Consider the following 17,851-nt stretch of genomic DNA (forward strand, 5'->3'; position numbering starts at 1 on the left):
AATGACCTACTGTGACTCTGGTAACCATGTAACCTTACTAGCTGTTTTCCAGGATGGGGATCTCCGAAGACTTTGATATGGTTCTCCTTCTTAAAATGATTTATTAGTATAATTAACATTCATCCAATATTTTTCAGGACACTTCAGTTCTATTCTTCTATTACCGTCAAATGTCCTGATCCTTGGTTCCTGTGTAATGTAGATATGGACTGATTTGGGACTTTCTGCATAGAGCATGGGCAAGGAGAAGAGGTCAGGTTTGTAGATTTCACTCTTTTACTGATGAACAACAGCCGTAGTGGGTAGTGGAAAAACATTAGCATTTGAAAACGATTAAAATGGAGTTTTCAATTATCTGTGGACATTTTTGGCTTTCCCCACTGTCCTTGACCACAAATAGTTGAGTTAATTTTTCTTGTGCATATACTTTTTCCACAGTACATATTGATTTACCCCAGAAGTTAGAATCAAAAGGCCTAGGCTGATGTTACTTAGGATTTTTAAAAAGAGATTTATTTTTGGCCACAATTATGTGAAACAGACGTCACACTATTGAGCTTTTACTTTTAATGACTGAAACTGGCAAAAATCACTCTGCAGAGACACATGCTAAATAATTCTTGCCTTGTTTTCACAAAACAAAAGCACCCTGTGTATGCCTTTTCCCTATTTCCTAGATTTCTAAAGACTTTTTTGAGCCAGATGACACTGTAAACTTTAAGACCAACCAGGTAGGGCTCTTTGCCTTCATCAGTTATCCTTGTCCCCTTGGCCTTCGAGCCTAAGGGTCCTTGGTGGAATGTTGGGGAAGGTGGGGAGTATTTAGAAGCTCAGATTTCACAGTCAGGTGGCCTAGTTTAAAACTGGGTGCCATTCTTGCTAGAGGTATGACCTTGGGCATGTTATTGAAACTCTTTGTGCCTCAGCTTCCTCCTGTGTAAAAAGGGAAGGATGTTGCTAAATACCTCATGAAGCGGTTGTGAGGAATAACAGAGAGTGTTCCTAAAGTACTCGGCACAGTGGCTGGCCCATGATAATGCACAGTAACATTTAGTAGTTGAGGCACTGTGTATAATGGTTAAAAGCAAGCTCTCTGGGAGCCAGCCTGCCTGTTTTACAATAGGTCTCTTGCTGGGGCACCTGGGTGGCATAGTTGGTTAAGTGTCCGACTCTTGATCTCAGGTCTGATCTCAAGGTAATGATATCGAGCCCTGCATCGGGTTCCAGGCTCAGCGCAGAGTCTGCTTGAGTTTCTCTTTCCCTCTTCCTCTGACCCTCCCCCGCACTCTTTCTATCTCTCACGGAAATAAATAAATAAAATCTTTAAAAAATAATAAAGAAATAGATTTTCCTGATCAGTTGAGTAATCTTGAGCAAGTGACTTGCCTCGGTTTGCTCCTCTATAATGAAATGGGTTAATAACAGTACTTACCCCACAGGGCTTCTGTGAAGAATAAATGAGGTGATGAATAATAAAACACTCAGAAGAGTTCCTAGCTTAATAAGTGCTGTATAAATCTTGGTGTTATTGTTATTATTCTTATAGCTGCTGGGAAGGAAGACCTAAGGCGCACAATGAAAAGATAAAGATTGAAGGAGATGAGTAGAAACAGAAAAAAAGGAAAAATGGGGCAGAGAAAGATAGAGATTAAAAATCAAGAAAAAAAATTGCGTTTGATGGTGAATGATTGAATGATACCTGTATCTCCAGAACTCAGTGTCTTCATCCCTTTATCATGGAAATTGGAGTGGGTGCTGTGGGTGAGGGTGGAGTGAGTGATCCCTCTGGGTTCTAAGCTCTGTAATGTCATCGGAAGCAGCCGTGACAAAGACAACCCATCTGTTTCAGCCTGAAGTATGTACAGCTCTAAAATTTCCTTGGAAACCATATACCGTTATGTCTCCACTGTTCATTGCAAAACCATTTTGTTTTCCAAATGCAACTTTTAGGTTTATGGTATCTCTTGGATTTCTTGCCATGTCACAGCTATATCTTCCAGCTGCCATCTTATTTAAAAGCTGGTCTGTCCTCTCATCCCGTGCCATACGTGGTGACTTTCCACAGACTAATCAGAAACCGCCCATTAGTCCTGATGGGCAGTCAGGGAGGGCTGATGTATGGCACAGATGGTCTTTACCGGTTACAGGTTCTCAGTTGCCCAGGGAGTGAGGATTGCCCTTGCCCACCCCCAGCTTTTAGTCTGGGACCTGCAGGGTGGGAAGGTGAGTGTGCAGGGGAGTGGATCCTATCACAACAGAAGGATGTCAAGGAAGTCCCCACTCCCGTAAGGGTTCCAGGAAAGCGTCTCGAAAAAGGGGATTTCCAGAGTCATTTGAATATGGGTGGAAGATGACTTTGGAAATTGTAATTGGTGTTACATAAATTTAGCTCTTAAAGATTTTGTCTTCCTTCCAAGTAGTTCCAAGAAACGGTAAAAACGCACCTTCACTCTGACTGGTGATTTCAGTGTCTCCAGACTGAGGACAGTGGAACTTGTAATACCCAAAGTAGAAGTAACTGGACGCCCTGGGAAACCCCCCTGGACACCGTGTGGATCCAGAGCTTCTGCTGGACTCCTTCCTTCCTGTACTCTCTATAGCGGCTTCATCGCTCGACAGGGAATTGATACACAAATCCAGCTGAGTTTATTTCTTAACATATATTGAGAGGTAAACTGCAGGACAACTGTAGATTTTTTAGAGGCACACTGAGTTTTGTTCAAGCCTAGCATCCAGTTTGAGAGAATGATGCATCAGATTAAAGCACCATTGACCCTTGAAAAACATGGGTTCGAGCTGTATGGGTCCACTTTATATGTGGATTTCTTGCAATAAACACATCAAGTCCTTATAAATGTAGTTTTTCTTCCTCATAATTTTCTTAATAACATTTTCTTTTTGCTTACTTTATTGTTAAGAACACAGTACATAAATAACAATGGAAACTACTCGCTAGTCAGCTGTGTTATCTGTGAGGCTTCTGGTCAGCAGTAGGCTATTAGTAAAGTTTGGGCAAGTCAAACATTACACGCGAATCTCTGGCTGTGTGGGGTCGGGTGGGGAGGTCGGTGCCTCTAACCCCCACATTGAACAAGGGCCAACTGTTTCGCTTTGCTTCTTTTCTCCATGTGAAGGGAATCTTGTTCTAAGGAGAGGGATGTGATGATTTGCTAAAAGATAGCTGATTTGGCAATTTTCCGCACCTCCACTAACTAACTCTAGGTTAGTTTTCAGAAATGTGTCAATCATAGCCCACAGAAGACGTATTTATAAAGAAGGTGTGACAGAATGCCTTAGTCCCACTGGACTGTCAGCCTGCCTGCCTCCTCTCCTTCCACATCTATGTTGAGTGCTTGCGGTGGGCAGAACTGCTCCAGATGCTCAGGGTGCCACGCTGAGCACACAGAGCTTACATTGCTTCCTAAAGCCCTGAAAGGGCCATTTGACTCAGTTGTGAAATCCTACAGTCACCAGACGTACCTGTCAAGGTGCCAGGCAAGCATGGGGTGGATGCCCCCATTAAGCCGGCCCCGTAATGCTGTTGCTGCAGCCTCCCAGCCGTGAGGACCGTTGGGAAGAACTCATTTGCTATGAAGTACAATGAGCGTTAAAAGAAATGACCATCAGTAAATTTGGGAAGTCTTAGTTTTGATTTCCCCGCCTCGCTGTGTGCATATGAGCGGTCTGCCATTTGCATATGGGGACCCTGTCATAACAGTTTCAGTAAGTGATTTGTTAATAATCAAGTTCTCTGAATGGCCCTAAATCTGTAATTGATGTGGGTCTGGATAAAGCAACCCTTCCACCCGCCTATTTTGGGGACCATTTTTTTTGGCAGGGTCTGAGCCAGAATGAACACTAGCCATCAGAACAAAATTTAGGACAGCTGGGATGCTTTGCAGCAAAGACTTTTTGGCTCCACAGTTCAAATAATCACAATAGCAGCTCAATTTAGCCTTTGGCTGAATGGCTTTGGCAGGGCACAATGAAAAATAATTATTTCATGGCCTGCTTATTTTTCCCTTAACCAATAAACTCTCAGACCTCTTCAGGCTTATGTAAATATTCTGCTGTGGATGAAGCTGAGCACACCATAATATCCCTATTTAGGAAATGGTTGTATTTCACCCTTGTGGGGTGGAAAGCAAAACTCGACAACTTTTTGAGATATCTATTTAGAATGGGGAAGAGAAAAAAGATGGGAAGAAATTGAATGGCTGGAAAGTGAGTCCACAGTCCCAGCTGCAGAGCAAAGCAGGGGGAGTTTCAGGTCCTCACTCAGAAGGCGAGGCTTTAGGATGTGTGGCTGTGTTTGGTGGGGAAGGAAGAATATTGCACGGAGTGTGCTGGACTGTGCTAAGTGTAGAATCGTAACAACGAGGAACAACAGTCTAATCCTTTGTAGCTGCAGCTTTATAGGCTATATATATAACGGTTCTCACAACTTTTTGTTAAGTGCTTGCCCGATTTGCTCTCATTACATTCAATGTGCTGTAACTCTGTCCCTGTTTCATAAGTCCTTGCTTTTGCCCTGGGTTATTTGAATGGAGTCATGGAGAGGTGGATGGGATAAATTAAGGATGGCAGCAAGCCTAACAGCCACCCTAGACCTGAAGCCCTTCAAGGTTTTTGCTCAAATCCCATCAATCTCCTGTATTTTATATCTGCCTTTTCAGGTCAGCTGCATCTTAGTGCAGGGCATCTGTGCCACTTGATGACCAATTCCTATTCAATGAGTCCATGGCTTTGCAGCTCAGTTGGTCAAAGCAGACCGTTAATGAGATCGGTCATGGGTTTGATCCCTACAGGAGCCAGTTAACTCCATTCTGTCCCATTAACCCCTGCCAGCTGCCTAGGGCATGGGTGGAAGGGGGTGAGAGTGTGTGAATGGCTCACTGAAAGCCATCCCCACTACTGGGCAGCCAACTAGTCCCACTGACAGTGGGTCAAGAGTGTTCTCTCTGAGTGGCAGCAGATGGGGCATTAGAAGAAGTGGAAGAACCATGAGCTTAATGCTGCTTGTCCTCCCCTGTGTGTGTGTGTGGAGGGGGGGATGGGTTGTAGTATAGGGTTTGGGAAGGGTGTCGGGGTAGGGGTGGGTGTTCCTACTGTTATGGAAAGGTGGCTTTTCCTCGTTTTAAAAAGCTTGCACCACATCAAACTCCTACTATGATCCTCATGATGTGGGTTTAATGAGTGGCATTTCTTCTCAAAGTATCTTTAAAAAAAAATCAGTAGTCATGTCATGCATCAGGATGAATTTCTAAATGTAAATGAGATTCTCCCAGTAATTTATTTACATTTGTTTTCAGCACAACAAATGAGACATCACGTAGCTTCATAATTTTCCATGACCGAGTCACCAGCATGCAGTGTGTAATTTACCATGATTTAAGATGCTTATCTGTAGATTTTTCAACAGTACCTTATAAGGCTTCAACAAGAGCAAGAGATCCTCTGTACCATTTCACTTCTTGCTCTCCCTGACATTGCCACCCCAAGCAAGTGTTCTGAGGCCCACTAAAATGTATATTCTTGCTTCCATCTTTGAAGGATCTTACATGGAAGGTAGAGAGTATTGGTTCTTTTCCCATTTCAAGTAGAGGTGTCATCACTGACAAAACCTTGGTATAAAGAAGAGGAAGACAATTATTTCCCTTTGGATATTAGAATGTTGGAACTCACAGAAGTTACTGCTCGAGGCTGGGTTTCCTCATTGTGAAATGTTATAGTAGGTAATGTTGAGAGTTAAGTAGTAACATTCCAGGTAAGGTGGATGATTAGACTGAGTTTGATGCCTAAGTGAATACTTTACAACTTCTTTTCAGAAATTTTGAAAATGTGTTCTACTTTCCTGCATTTTTACATTTTTCTGTTTAAAATGTGGCACTATGCTACCAGTATTCCTTAATGGTTAACATCCAAGTCCAAAATAAAGAGGAAAAGATCTCCTAAAGTTCAGTATGAGACACTTAAATGCTATTTTCCCCAGTGATTTTTTTTTTTCATGCTTCTTTGCTGATTTGAGCAAAACATTATGTGAGGGTGTACCTGGACCTTTGAGATTTAGGGCAGAACAGGAAAGGGAGATTCCATGTAGTTATTCTGTGGCTTTGAGTGAGCCTATGGCTGAAGGTCCACAAAGAGAGTGGTATTAGGGATACCTGAGTTCTGGTATTTTATCCAGGTAGCTCATTGTGAATAAGTCACAGTATGGCCTTCGCCTTTGCCAAGCAACCACTGAAATCAGTAAATTCAAAATACTTCCTTATTACAGCTAAAATGCAGAAAGAGATGTTTTTTAAGTATGTTCTCCAAGTCAAAGTTTCTGGTTTTGTTTAGTAAACAAAGTTAGAGCTTCCTATTGGAACAGCCCCTGTACCAGGCACTGAGGATGAATAAGGTAGAGAGACTCCCACCAGTGCTTGCTGTGGTCCTCTTACTATGAAAGAAAAACATCTCATTTCTAGAAAGAAAGAAAAATAAAGTTGAGGAAAAGAGAAGGACAAATGTGACCGGCTCTGTGTTTCTTAATACATAAAGCATCTTCTTTAATGATTTGTCCCAGATTCACTTGGAATGTACTAGTTAGTAGTTGCACTACGTAGTATTTGAATACCTGAGATGAATGTGTTGGTCCTGTCGGGCTAACCTTACAATGGTATCCTTGTATACGCTAAACATTGTTCTGCTTGGAACATTTTTCTCCTCACCACAGAGATGCTTGTAACATATTTGTCAGGATTTTTCAGGCATCAGCATATAAGCAAATGTTATCAACATGTAAAAAATCTCCTTTGGAGGTGGTGGGAAAGTCATGCATTTGTGGAAAATTCTATGGACCTAAGTCCCCCCTCTGTGTCTTTGTCTGTTGGAAACTTTAAAGCAACTGTAAAGCAAGACCTCATTGGCCAAGTTCTAATCTCTGTCTACTGCTGGTGATAGCTGTTTAAATGCTGTATGTTTCTAATTTGGTTACTGAAGCAAGGTCAAAAGCAGAGAATTTTCTTCAGCCTGAGTACCGAACTGTTGAGAGTTCTTTCACGAGAACCACAAATAGAGAACAAACCCCGAATTTATCTTATAAATAAATGACATCTGAACTTTTCTCCAACTTGAAGGTTAGTGGCTGGAGGTTTTTCATATACCTTTGACGTCTCTAGTTTCAGTGAAAAGTTCAGTGAAGTACTTTTATTCATGAAGCAGATATTTATTAAGCATGTGCTCTGTAAAGTGCCTATACTAGTCACTGTACTGAGGATTCCTGAAGAGTCAGGGAAGATGAGTAGACACATAATTACAGAATGTCCTTGTGCCATAATGTGGCCCACATGGCCATGTGGCAAGTGCATGACAGCAACAGGCCCAAGATGCAGTGGGAACTCCAAGGAAGTGTGAAGAGGTCAGGGTAGACTTCACAGATGAAATTTTGTTTGGGAGAATGTACAAAGTAATAGTAATAGTCCCCCACCAGGACCCAACGAGGGAGAGAGCAGTCACCACACAAGGCACAGTGTGGGCGAAAGAGCAGAGGTAAGAAATTATTTTCAGAGAATTGTGAATCGTTTGGCTAGACTGGACTATGGGGTCTGTGGATTGGGAAGAAAGGGGCTGAGCAGGAAGGTGAGGCTAGAAAGGGAGGCAGGAACCAGGTCACAAAGGCTTTGTGCACTATATTTAAAAAGTTTGATCTGTGTTGAGTAGAATTATGGAAGGGCATTGAAAGATTTTAGCAGGAAGGTGACAAGTCTCAGCTTTCATTTCAACAAGATCACTCACTAGTGGGTAGAGGATGGATTGCATGGAAACTAAAAGACCTGTCAGAATAGGATCCTCCTTTACATTGTATTTTTGAGTATTTGTCTCCCCATTGTGCTGGAGAACGTGGCCCAACGATGCAGAGATTGTAGAGAGTTGTAAAGGAAGAGCGATGGGCTGACGAAAGAGTTGGGGGATCGGATCAGATGTGTCTGTTGATTCGTTCAAATCCAAAATCTGTCATCCACAGTTCTGAAATCCAAAAGATGCTGTTGTTGGTTTTTATTTTTATTTTATAAATTTGGCCACAAAACTTATTTGGCACCAAAATCTGACCTGATCTGACACCAGGCTAATTATGGTCTTTTGTTTATTCCACTAAGTGTGATTATTTCTGTCTGTTGCTGCAGAAATATTAATGTGTTTGTGGCCCTGCTGAAGGGTTATGTAATCGATATGTAGCCTTTTGTCATTCCCGTTGTTGCTAATGCTGCCACCAGCAACTATCACTGTCAACTAACATTTCCCTGGCATAATAGAGATTTTAGGACATTTTAATATTTTTTAACTGACTTTTTCAAAAACCTCATGTGATAGATATTATTATTACCTCCATCTAAATACATGAAAAAAACCGAGGCACAATCAAGTGAGGTGACTTGCCAAAAAAACATATTTAGGAAGGGGTCAACCTGGAAATTGACTCTGATTTTTCTTTTTTAGGTAACTTTAAACAAAATCAGTACAAATGCCCTGATGGTCAACACTGGATATAGAATAGGTCCCCACCCACCTTTCTTTTTTTTTTTTTTTTTTTTTTTTTTTAGTTCTGTAGACTTCTCCAGGGATCTTATAAGTAAAAAATCAGGATAGGTTCCATTGTGTCTGATGTGACTCAGATGTGATCCTGTCTGACAGCAGCATTAATAACAACACTTTCACTTATCCTCAATGAGAATGAGGCTGAGAAGAGTTGTTTTTATTATATTACGCTCTTCTCCATTTGTGTGTTGGTGATTTCCACTGAAATGTATTGCATTTCCCCCTCGCTGGCTAGCAACTGTAGTTCAATGGCCATAGATTACACACTACTCCACGAGATAGTGCAAGTGCAGTGCTGGTCATTGGATAAGATAACTGATGTCTACGGTTCTAAAATAAGAAGCTTTTTTACTTGTATATCATTGCAGAGTATTCTGTCCCAACTTCTGATCTATATACCATGCTTAATGCTGAAGTCAACATCCTAATGTTACCAAAAAGTAAAACCCTACATCACTTATTGATTTGCAGTCTGTTAAAAAGTGACAACTGGCTTTTTTTGGGTTATGTTTCTCAGTAAAAGAGTTCACTTATTGGATTTTCACTTTTCCTGTATTGTATGAGGATAAACTACATAGACATACACCTGGATATATAGGCATCAGTTAGCTGAGTTGGTAATTATACTTTGCAAATGAATTCTGTAAACACCCATATTTTAGGGTGCCTGGGTGGCTCAGTCGTTAGGCATCTGCCTTCGGCTCGGGTCATGATCCCAGGGTCCTGGGATCGAGCCCCGCATCTGTCTCCTTGCTTGGCAGGGAGCCTGCTTCTCCCTCTCCCACTCCCCCTGCTTGTGTTCCCTGTCTTGCTGTCTCTCTCTCTGTCAAATAAATAAATAAATAAATCTTTAAAAAAAAAACACCCATATTTTACTCAGATTATGAATTTCTTAATGACATTCGCCAAACTGGATCCACTTACAGCAAAATTTAACCACTGGCTTTGGAGACATGATCAGTAGAGTCAAAGAGAGGGGATATAAGGGAAATATCTTTTGAGGGTTCTCTTCCTGCAGGAAGCAAATGCTAAAATGTGATTTCCAGTCTATACATTTATTCCAAGTAATGATGAGGAGGAATGATAAGGGGGAGTCAGAGTTGGAGGAGGAGGGAGAAGATAGGGAAGAAGGAGGGGCACCCTGGTGGCTCAGTTGGTTAAGCATCTGGCTTGGGCTCAGGTCATGATCTCAGGGTCCTGGGGTCGAGCTCCACTTTGGGCTCCCTGCTCAGCAGAGAGTCTGCTTCTCCCTCTTCCCCATTCCCCCACTTGTTCTCTCCTTCTCAAATACATAAATAAAATCTTTTATTTATTTTATTTTTTTTTTAAGATTTTATTTATTTATTTGACACAGAGAGACACAGTGAGAGAGGGAACACAAGCAGGGGGAGTGGGAGAGGGAGAAGCAGACTTTCTGCCAAGCAGGGAGCCCGATGCAGGGCTCGATCCCAGGACCCCGGGATCATGAAATGAGCTGAAGGCAGACGCTTAAGGGCAGAGCCACCCAGGCTCCCCAAATAAAATCTTTTAAAAAAAGAAGAAGGAGGAGGAAAATATCCATAACAACTTAATTTGGAGAGCAGTTTACAGTTTCACCTGCTCTCAGAGGTTGTAAGGTAGGCAAGGCATCATTTTAAACATGAGATTTAGTTTCAACTTAACTGTTAGTTCCATAAGGTCATTTATTTAATGACTCGAGAAGCCAAATTCCAGATCACTGACTCAAAGTTCAGTAATTGTCCCATTACACAATCTCAAAAAAAAAAAAAAAAAAGAAATGGTACCTATTTCATAAAATGTATGCATAATTCTGTGCTTAGGGTGTGTAAGTTACTAACATCTCAGTCTACATTATGATAATACATACCTCACTCCTTCACTTTCCTGACCTTTTCATTTTCCCACCATCTTTATCAAGTTCTAAGATTTGTTCTTCATTGGACTCACTGGACTTTCTGCATTAAGATCCAAGAAGTAGATATCTCTTCCAGTGCATTCCCCATATCAGCATTTTCAGCCCTAGGAATGAGAAGGTAAGATTGACCCAAGCCTCTTCTGAGCACCTTTCTTCTTTTCTCACTCCAGATCTAGCCAAAACCATCTGAGGTCCCTGAAATGTCAAATCATGCTCTGTCATGCATAATTAAGATCCCCACTTATTTCTTCCTTGGTATTATATATATTTTCAATTAGTTAAAAAGTATGATAGAGTGAACGGTTTTAGTTTACTAAGCAAAATGTCATACATCAAGATGGCATAAACAGAGACTGCATAAAGAAAAAGAAATCCTTCTATAAACTCCCACAATGGAAGGATTAAAGAAATTGTGTGAGTTTGAGCCAGGTTTCAAGAAAATAAACCTGTGTTTCTATATATTTTATATTCCTCCAAACTCTGGGTTCAATTCATATTTAGGTAGTACAAATCTGCAACATTACCAAAGGAGAAAATTTGCTTTTCCAGCAGGGGTCTGAATGATGGTCCTTCAATGCAAAATTTGACATTCATGTAAAAGGAAGCTAAAGAAGACCAATGAAGAGGTGGTAGAAATTGGCTGCAGCCAGAAAAATACAAAGTAAGGCAAACACTCGGCCCCTGCACTATTTTCAGGACCCCAGGCGCTGACCTATTCGGGGTCCTGGGCTGTGTTGGTATGTGGAGTCCTACAGAGAGGTGCCTGTCATATAGAAAATAGATGATTGGATTCAGGTTTCTAAGAAGCTGACTTTAGAGCAGGGTCACTCTTCATTATTTGCAGAGCTTATTATTCCGTGGGTTTTCTGCTTTTTCTTTTTCTTAGTGCTGTTTAGAAAGTATTCAAAATTCAGTTGCTTTTTGGGCTGTAATGAATGTCTGGGGAGTTGGGGTCATGGGCAATAGGAGATTTGGATCTGATCAGTATTGGGTGTAGAAGTTCTACATCTTATTTAATCATATGCTCAACTGTCCAAAAAGCTAGAAAAAGTGGAGGATAAATAAATAGAAATAAGATAATTGAACCCATTTTAAATCTGCAGAAACTAAAATTAATATGCCTCTCTTTTAATGTCATATGTGCATTTTCTTATCTCTGGAATTTCTTCCTTAAAAGCCCCGGATGAAGAACTTGCCCAGTAAATATAGCCCTAGCCTGGATCTGGCGGGCTGTCCCACACCACGATGGTACTAGTGGGAAATTTCTTGGGGAAAACTTTTCAGTGCTTTTTATTACTTCTATTTCCCTACCTGTACAATTTCATAGGGGGCCAGTATCTTAGGAGAAATGTGAAGAACAAGCAACCAATGAGAGAAAGCAATATTGGAAAGCACTTGTTTTAAAGCAGTTATGAATACATATGCAGAACAGAACAGTGCAGAATGAAAACAATCGCAGGTTTTGATAGGTATGTTAGAAAAAAGTCACCGAACGATTTCCTATTAATTCTAGGGCACTTACACTATTTTTAAAATATCCCACAAACCTTTGCCTGACAAAGGAAGAGTACGAAATAAAACCTTAGTCTCTGCAGTGACAGCTATCTCCATAGCAACGTGCCTGTCAATCAACACCCACTTCATCGAGCTTCAGAAAACACCCCCAGAAATAAATGTCAAAAGTCTTATGCAGGTTCCAAATTTAAAATCAAAATTTAAAATAAATTAAAATAAGAACCCAAACACCCACAGCAGTCACAAAAGTAAATTTTGTTTTGGAAGGAGAGAAAAGGGGGTAAAAAGAAACAAGGGCCAAAGGAATTCTCCAAAAGCAGGTGCAAGAAGGAAAAAAAGGGAGGATAGGCACCCCTCAGCCCCCTCCTAGTGTCACCCAATGAAGCATTATTCACCTAGAGGAACATCAACTGTCATCCATCCATATCTTCTTCCTCTTGCTTTGATGCTTGGCTTTGATTTTCATGATCACATCATATTCACCTTCTCCATTCCCTGTGGTGTGCTAATGGTCCAGCCCCTCATTTTGATGGGATGGGGTGAGACAGGGTGCTTATAGCCAGTTGAGTGGAAGAACATGCTTTGTCAGTCTTTCAGGGGAATGGCATTAAACAAACACCTATTGACCCTCTTGGCAATTAGCATGATCTCACGTGCCATTTTATGTCCTTAGTTGCTGAAGTATGCTCCAAGCATATAGCACTAAGCATTCCTCCCTTCTTTATCCAGAGATAAGATACACTGAAAGCCTAATACCATCCTTCAGGGTAAGTCTTCTGACTTCACTTCTCTCTTCCGTGAGTCTTAAGTTTCTTAGCCAGAGGGACCTTCTCAGGAACTATGGTTTGTCAGAGACTAGAGAATGCTCATCCTTCACAAAGTTGGAACATGTTGAGTTAAGTTGTTAGAATGTCTATGGACATGGAAGCAAATTGACAAGGGTTACACAATTTCACATTATTTGCCAAATTTGGTATAATTGTCATTCAACATCGTATCAGTTCCTAAGCCTCTGTTCTTTGCTATTAATGAAATGCATTCTTCAAACACTTCTTTGGCATTCTAAAGTTACATATGCTCAGAAAAACTCATTTGTATAGGGTCACCTTAGCTGCACATCTTTTTTGTCTCAGTGTGTAATAAAGACAGCATGTGATGGGCCTGTTGTGGGTTGAGGTGTGTCCCCCTGCGCCTCAGAACATGAACCTGTTTGGAAATAGGGTCTTTACAAAGGTAACCAGGTTAAAAGGAGGTCATTAGTGGGGGTCCTAAACCAGTTGGACTCATATCCTTGTAAAAAGGGGAAATCTGGATGCATGAAGAGACTTAAGAAGGAGACCACCATCTTCAAGCCCGGGGGCCTGTCCTGGAACAGATTCTACCCCCACAGACCTGGGAAGGAACCACCCCGTCTGACACCTTGGTTTCCGGATTCTAGCCTCTAGCACGGCAGCAGTATAGTTCTATGGTTTGAGCTACCTGGGTTGTAATAGTTTCTACAGCAGCCCTAGCAACCTAATAGAAGTCTGAAGGGTCTGCTTTCGGTGGTGTTCAGAGAGCTCAATGAGGAGAGAGCAGCAGACCTTGTTCACTGCTCAGCATATGAAAGAGGCCACAGAGCATAGTTCCTGAGGGCAAACGTTTGGGGAGGCACACTGAGAAAACTGTGGAAGGAGGAAGGGGAGAAATGCTCCCGTATGCTCCAGTTCCTTTAGCCTAAACTCAGCCTCTGAATTTGCCTTTTCTAAATTACCAATCTCCATGTCAGCTTCTTGGCATCAGGATCTCAAAACTCGAAACCAGGGTTTTTCTAAGGCTGTCAGGGGAAGAGCTCCTTCAGAAGCTCTCAGGTTAGGTGTGCATCAGTAACTGTTTCCAAGATAATAAAAACTGCGTCCAGGAACTTCTTTTTTGCTTAATTTTATGCATTGGTGGTTTGGGGCCTCTATGACTTCCTCTTATCATCACTTTTGTTATTTACTTCAGTAGATATTGACTGTATGCCTCTTGTGGGCATAAACACTTGCATGTTTTCTTAAATTCTCAAGTTCTAAAGGAAAACAAAGTCTTCCTTTAGTATTCCTTCCATAGTATTATGGAAATAGGTGGGCTTCTCAGAAGATTGGCCAAAAAAAAAAAAAATTCAGTGACAATCCACTAGAATTATGGACTTCTACTTAGGGGCGGGTTTACTGAGAAGCTGATGAAATTTAGGTGCTGGATCATCTCCCTTGCCTGGGTTCCTTCCAAAGCTTTGTTATTTTATGTGTATATTTTTGTATTATTTTAATTAAAAAGAGTCCCTCTCTGACGGATACATTTCAGGCACCTCAAAACCTGGATGTGTGCCTGGTTCCGGTGATGGTGGGTCTTCTAGTAATCAGTAAATCCTGCAAAGGGGGCAGGAAGCCAGACAAGGGGAAGTTAGAACAAGGCTGAATACAAAAGTCAAGGCCAAGCATATGAATAGTCCAAATGAAACAAGTGATCAGGGACTAGTGTTCAAACTGGGACAAGAGGAGGAAGACAATTACAGTTTAAAGGTGGGCAATCAGGGACCACGGAGGAATTCCCTGGGGAATTTAGATGAACATCTGAATGTGAAGTACCCACAAGTGAGAGGCTTTCTGTGGGGCATGAAGGGTGGGATGTGTGTGCGCGCTCAGAACTCTCTTATGTCCTTTCCAGGACAGAAACCAATCCCAAAACAAGGAGAGAGGAGGGAGTAAGCTCTCAACTAAATAAAATGAGGGATCAGGATTTTTTAGACCCCTTTGGGAGAGTATCTTGCAAAGTGCTTTGCAGGTAGGCACTCAACCAGTTAGCTAATGTAGAGGGGAAACCGGGGGGTACAGAAGAGTTTAGCCCTCACAGCCACTGTTCCCTCCAGAGCCCCTGAGTAGTTTCAATTCATGTCACAGTTTCCTAAGTCAGCACTCAGATAGGCACTGAGAAGGAAGGCCAGCCTTGCTTCCTGGCATTGTAATACGCACCTCTAGACCTGTTTACTGAATGCTAGAGAACCCTCATTTAGGTTGGGACTTCCTTTTATGTTCCAAATAAAACCTAAAAGCAGGAGAAACAGGTTTGGAGGCCAGCATTTTACATCAGTTGCACTTGGCTTCTTCTAGTGATAGTCAGGCAATGTGTCATTTTCTCTGTAGAGTATATATGCAGCTGGGAAATGAGTTATTTATAATAATAAGACTTTGCACGTATGTGGATATTGCATAGCAAGCAGATCATATGGAGTTGGTGGCATCTGGTGGGTAACCTTGGAATCATGAGTATATCTAATTATTTAATGTGGCTTGTTGGAATTTGCAGGCAGTTGCCTATGAATATTTTAGCCTATTGGTGCTGAAACCTGTCGACCAGAGATCGAAGGCATTTTCAGAACTGTCTCAAAGGATGGGTAAGGAGGTAAGGGGCTGACATCATAGGGAAGAGAATCGAATTTTCTTGTCTTCCCTTTTTCTGCCTCAGCCTCCCTGACTCTACTACACCCCTCGCTTATTTCCCATCATATTCCAATCAAGATCATTGTTTCTCTGGTCCCTGCCTATTTTACTCAAAACTCTCTTCGCCTCTTCAGACAGTCATTCAAGGACTGCTTTTCACAGAGCAAAATTTGGTGGGAAGTTACATCTCCCCCTTTCATTCTGTACATTTGAATGACAAGATAACCTTTCACGAGGCTCAGTTCTGTATGAAGATCAGCGTTAGCGCACCGCCTGACGGGTGGCATATATGGGGGAGAATTCATCTGAACAGATTTTCTATCGAAGGATAAATACACCCCCAAATCACAATGGTAATCAGAGCCAGCCGCCTCGTTTCTGATGATTTTACAAATCAGTTGGGCTTCAGAGATGCGTCAACATGACACTGTTCCCACACTGAGTTGTTTTGGCTGCAGGGGTGGCTGCTTTTCTCTCTCTCTTTTTGCGTTCCAGCTGCATTTGTGAGTGTTTTCATCCTTTGCTAAAATATGTTTCTCAAAAATGTGATTAACAGTCATTTTCAGACACAGATATTGGCTCTCCTTCGCCAAAGAGACACAGCATGCAGGAACAGGCAAACATCAAAATAGTACAAAAGGGTATGTTTATTCATCGGAAACTGTGTTAATGACTACATCTGCCCCTCTCATTTTGGGCTGGCTGGGATCATCTCTGCTCTTCTGATTTGCTGGTGTTTCCCCCTGCAGTGAGATCTCTTCATTTTGTACTCCATAAATAAAAAAATCCCCATGGTTGGTCTGATGTTTATGCTTTGAGTGTAAGTTAGAGCAATTTAAAATTGGAAAACCATACTCAATGGGATATGCTCACGAGATACATGGATGTAGAGGTCTGCTACTCTGAGCATTCCTTAAACAACTTTCAGATCACAAGTATTCATGCCAAACACCATCAACAATAGACAATGAACAGCTGTACTTGCAGAGCATCATAAAGCAATGGGAAGTTTACATTTGTTTTATAGCCTGCCATTTTTATTTGTTGATTTTTCAAGTCAAATAAAATAATGAGCTTGCTTGGGGCTTGTCTTTGGATTTTGGGATTTGAGAGTTTTAAAAGCCTTAAAGCCAGTGACTTCATCATCAAAGGAGTTGCATCCACTCTAGGCCAGGTTCAGCAAAAGTGTCCATTATCTACCATCCTATGGAATGAATTTTAAAGAGCAGTCTTCGAGATCATACCTTAAAGGAATAAGTCAGCCAACACAGAGCATGCCCCTGTGAGCCCTGCATTATGCTAGGTGCTCTGAGAGCAGTAGGAGGAGGTAACACCTAGTCCTAAACATGTAGAATTTATATCAGATTGACTGGAGCAGGAAGTATTTTAGTGACAAAGAAGCAGACCGAAATTACAGAGCTGGAAGTGCATGTAACATGTTGAGACGTAAAATATTTTTCTTACCACGAAGAATGAGGATGTTTTAACTGCTTTCAAATAAAAGTTTGGACATCTGCAAGATAATCCTCCCAAGTGTGTTTGCATCAGGTGACACAGAAACGTGGCCACTGAAGTCTTTGGACAAGATTTTAGAAAGTTGTTTCTTGAGTTTCTAAATCCTGAAAAGTATTCCTCGTATCTGGTGGGAGGATGCAGCAGTTAGTTGGGTAACACCGGTCTGTTCCGTTAAGTTTCTTTATCTCAGAAGGAAGTGGGATTTGTTTCAACTCAGTCAACTCAGTGCACAACCTTGGAAGTGTGGACTTAGGTAGAAATCAAGGTCATTGTCCCTGATTTTAAGATTTTATTTTTAAGTATTCTCTACACCCAATGGGGGTGGGGGTCGAACTCATGACCCCGAAATCGAGAGTCTCATGCTGTACAGACTGATCTAGCCAGGCATCCCTGTACCTGATTAATAAAATAAGACTTGTAAAATTTTTGGAGATGGCAGTTGGGATGGTATTTGACACGGCAGCTTGTCATAGACACCTGTGCTCTCTTAGGGGGTTCATTCATTATCTTTACTGGTCTTCGCTACCCTCCTACTCCCCTTCCAAGAGTTCTGACAGCCACTGGCAGCACCAGCCAGAGAGTACAGACAACCTCAGGAAATTCAGTGTGTTTCCCATGCAACTTCAGGGAAATCTTCCTTCCCTACTGGTTACCGCCCAGTATCCCACTATGCAGAGATTTGTGGCGGTCACTGGAGGGAAGAGTTTGGATTCAGCTGCTCTCTCCTTACACGGAAGATACAGGTACTGACTGGGGAGAAATGATATAGCGTATGGGAAGAGCTCTGCATTTGGAATCGGAAGTCGGTATTTAAGACAGCTTTGCTGTTTAGCCTTGTGACCTTGAACAACCCCTTTGGAACTTC

At 41.7% G+C, this 17,851-nt stretch overlaps 1 protein-coding gene and 1 pseudogene across 8 annotated transcripts in view; both read left to right on the forward strand.

Moving 5' to 3' along the window:
* The window catches only part of ESRRG (estrogen related receptor gamma), a 563,748-nt gene that overhangs the window by 55,352 nt on the left and 490,545 nt on the right, over positions 1–17,851 (forward strand). The window lies entirely within an intron of this gene.
* Positions 14,473–17,851, forward strand: part of LOC116643350 — a 65,199-nt pseudogene continuing 61,820 nt past the window's right edge.

Source organism: Phoca vitulina, unplaced genomic scaffold (genome assembly GCF_004348235.1).
Source record: "Phoca vitulina isolate PV1807 unplaced genomic scaffold, GSC_HSeal_1.0 scaffold26, whole genome shotgun sequence".
Classification (NCBI taxonomy): Eukaryota; Metazoa; Chordata; class Mammalia; order Carnivora; family Phocidae; genus Phoca; species Phoca vitulina.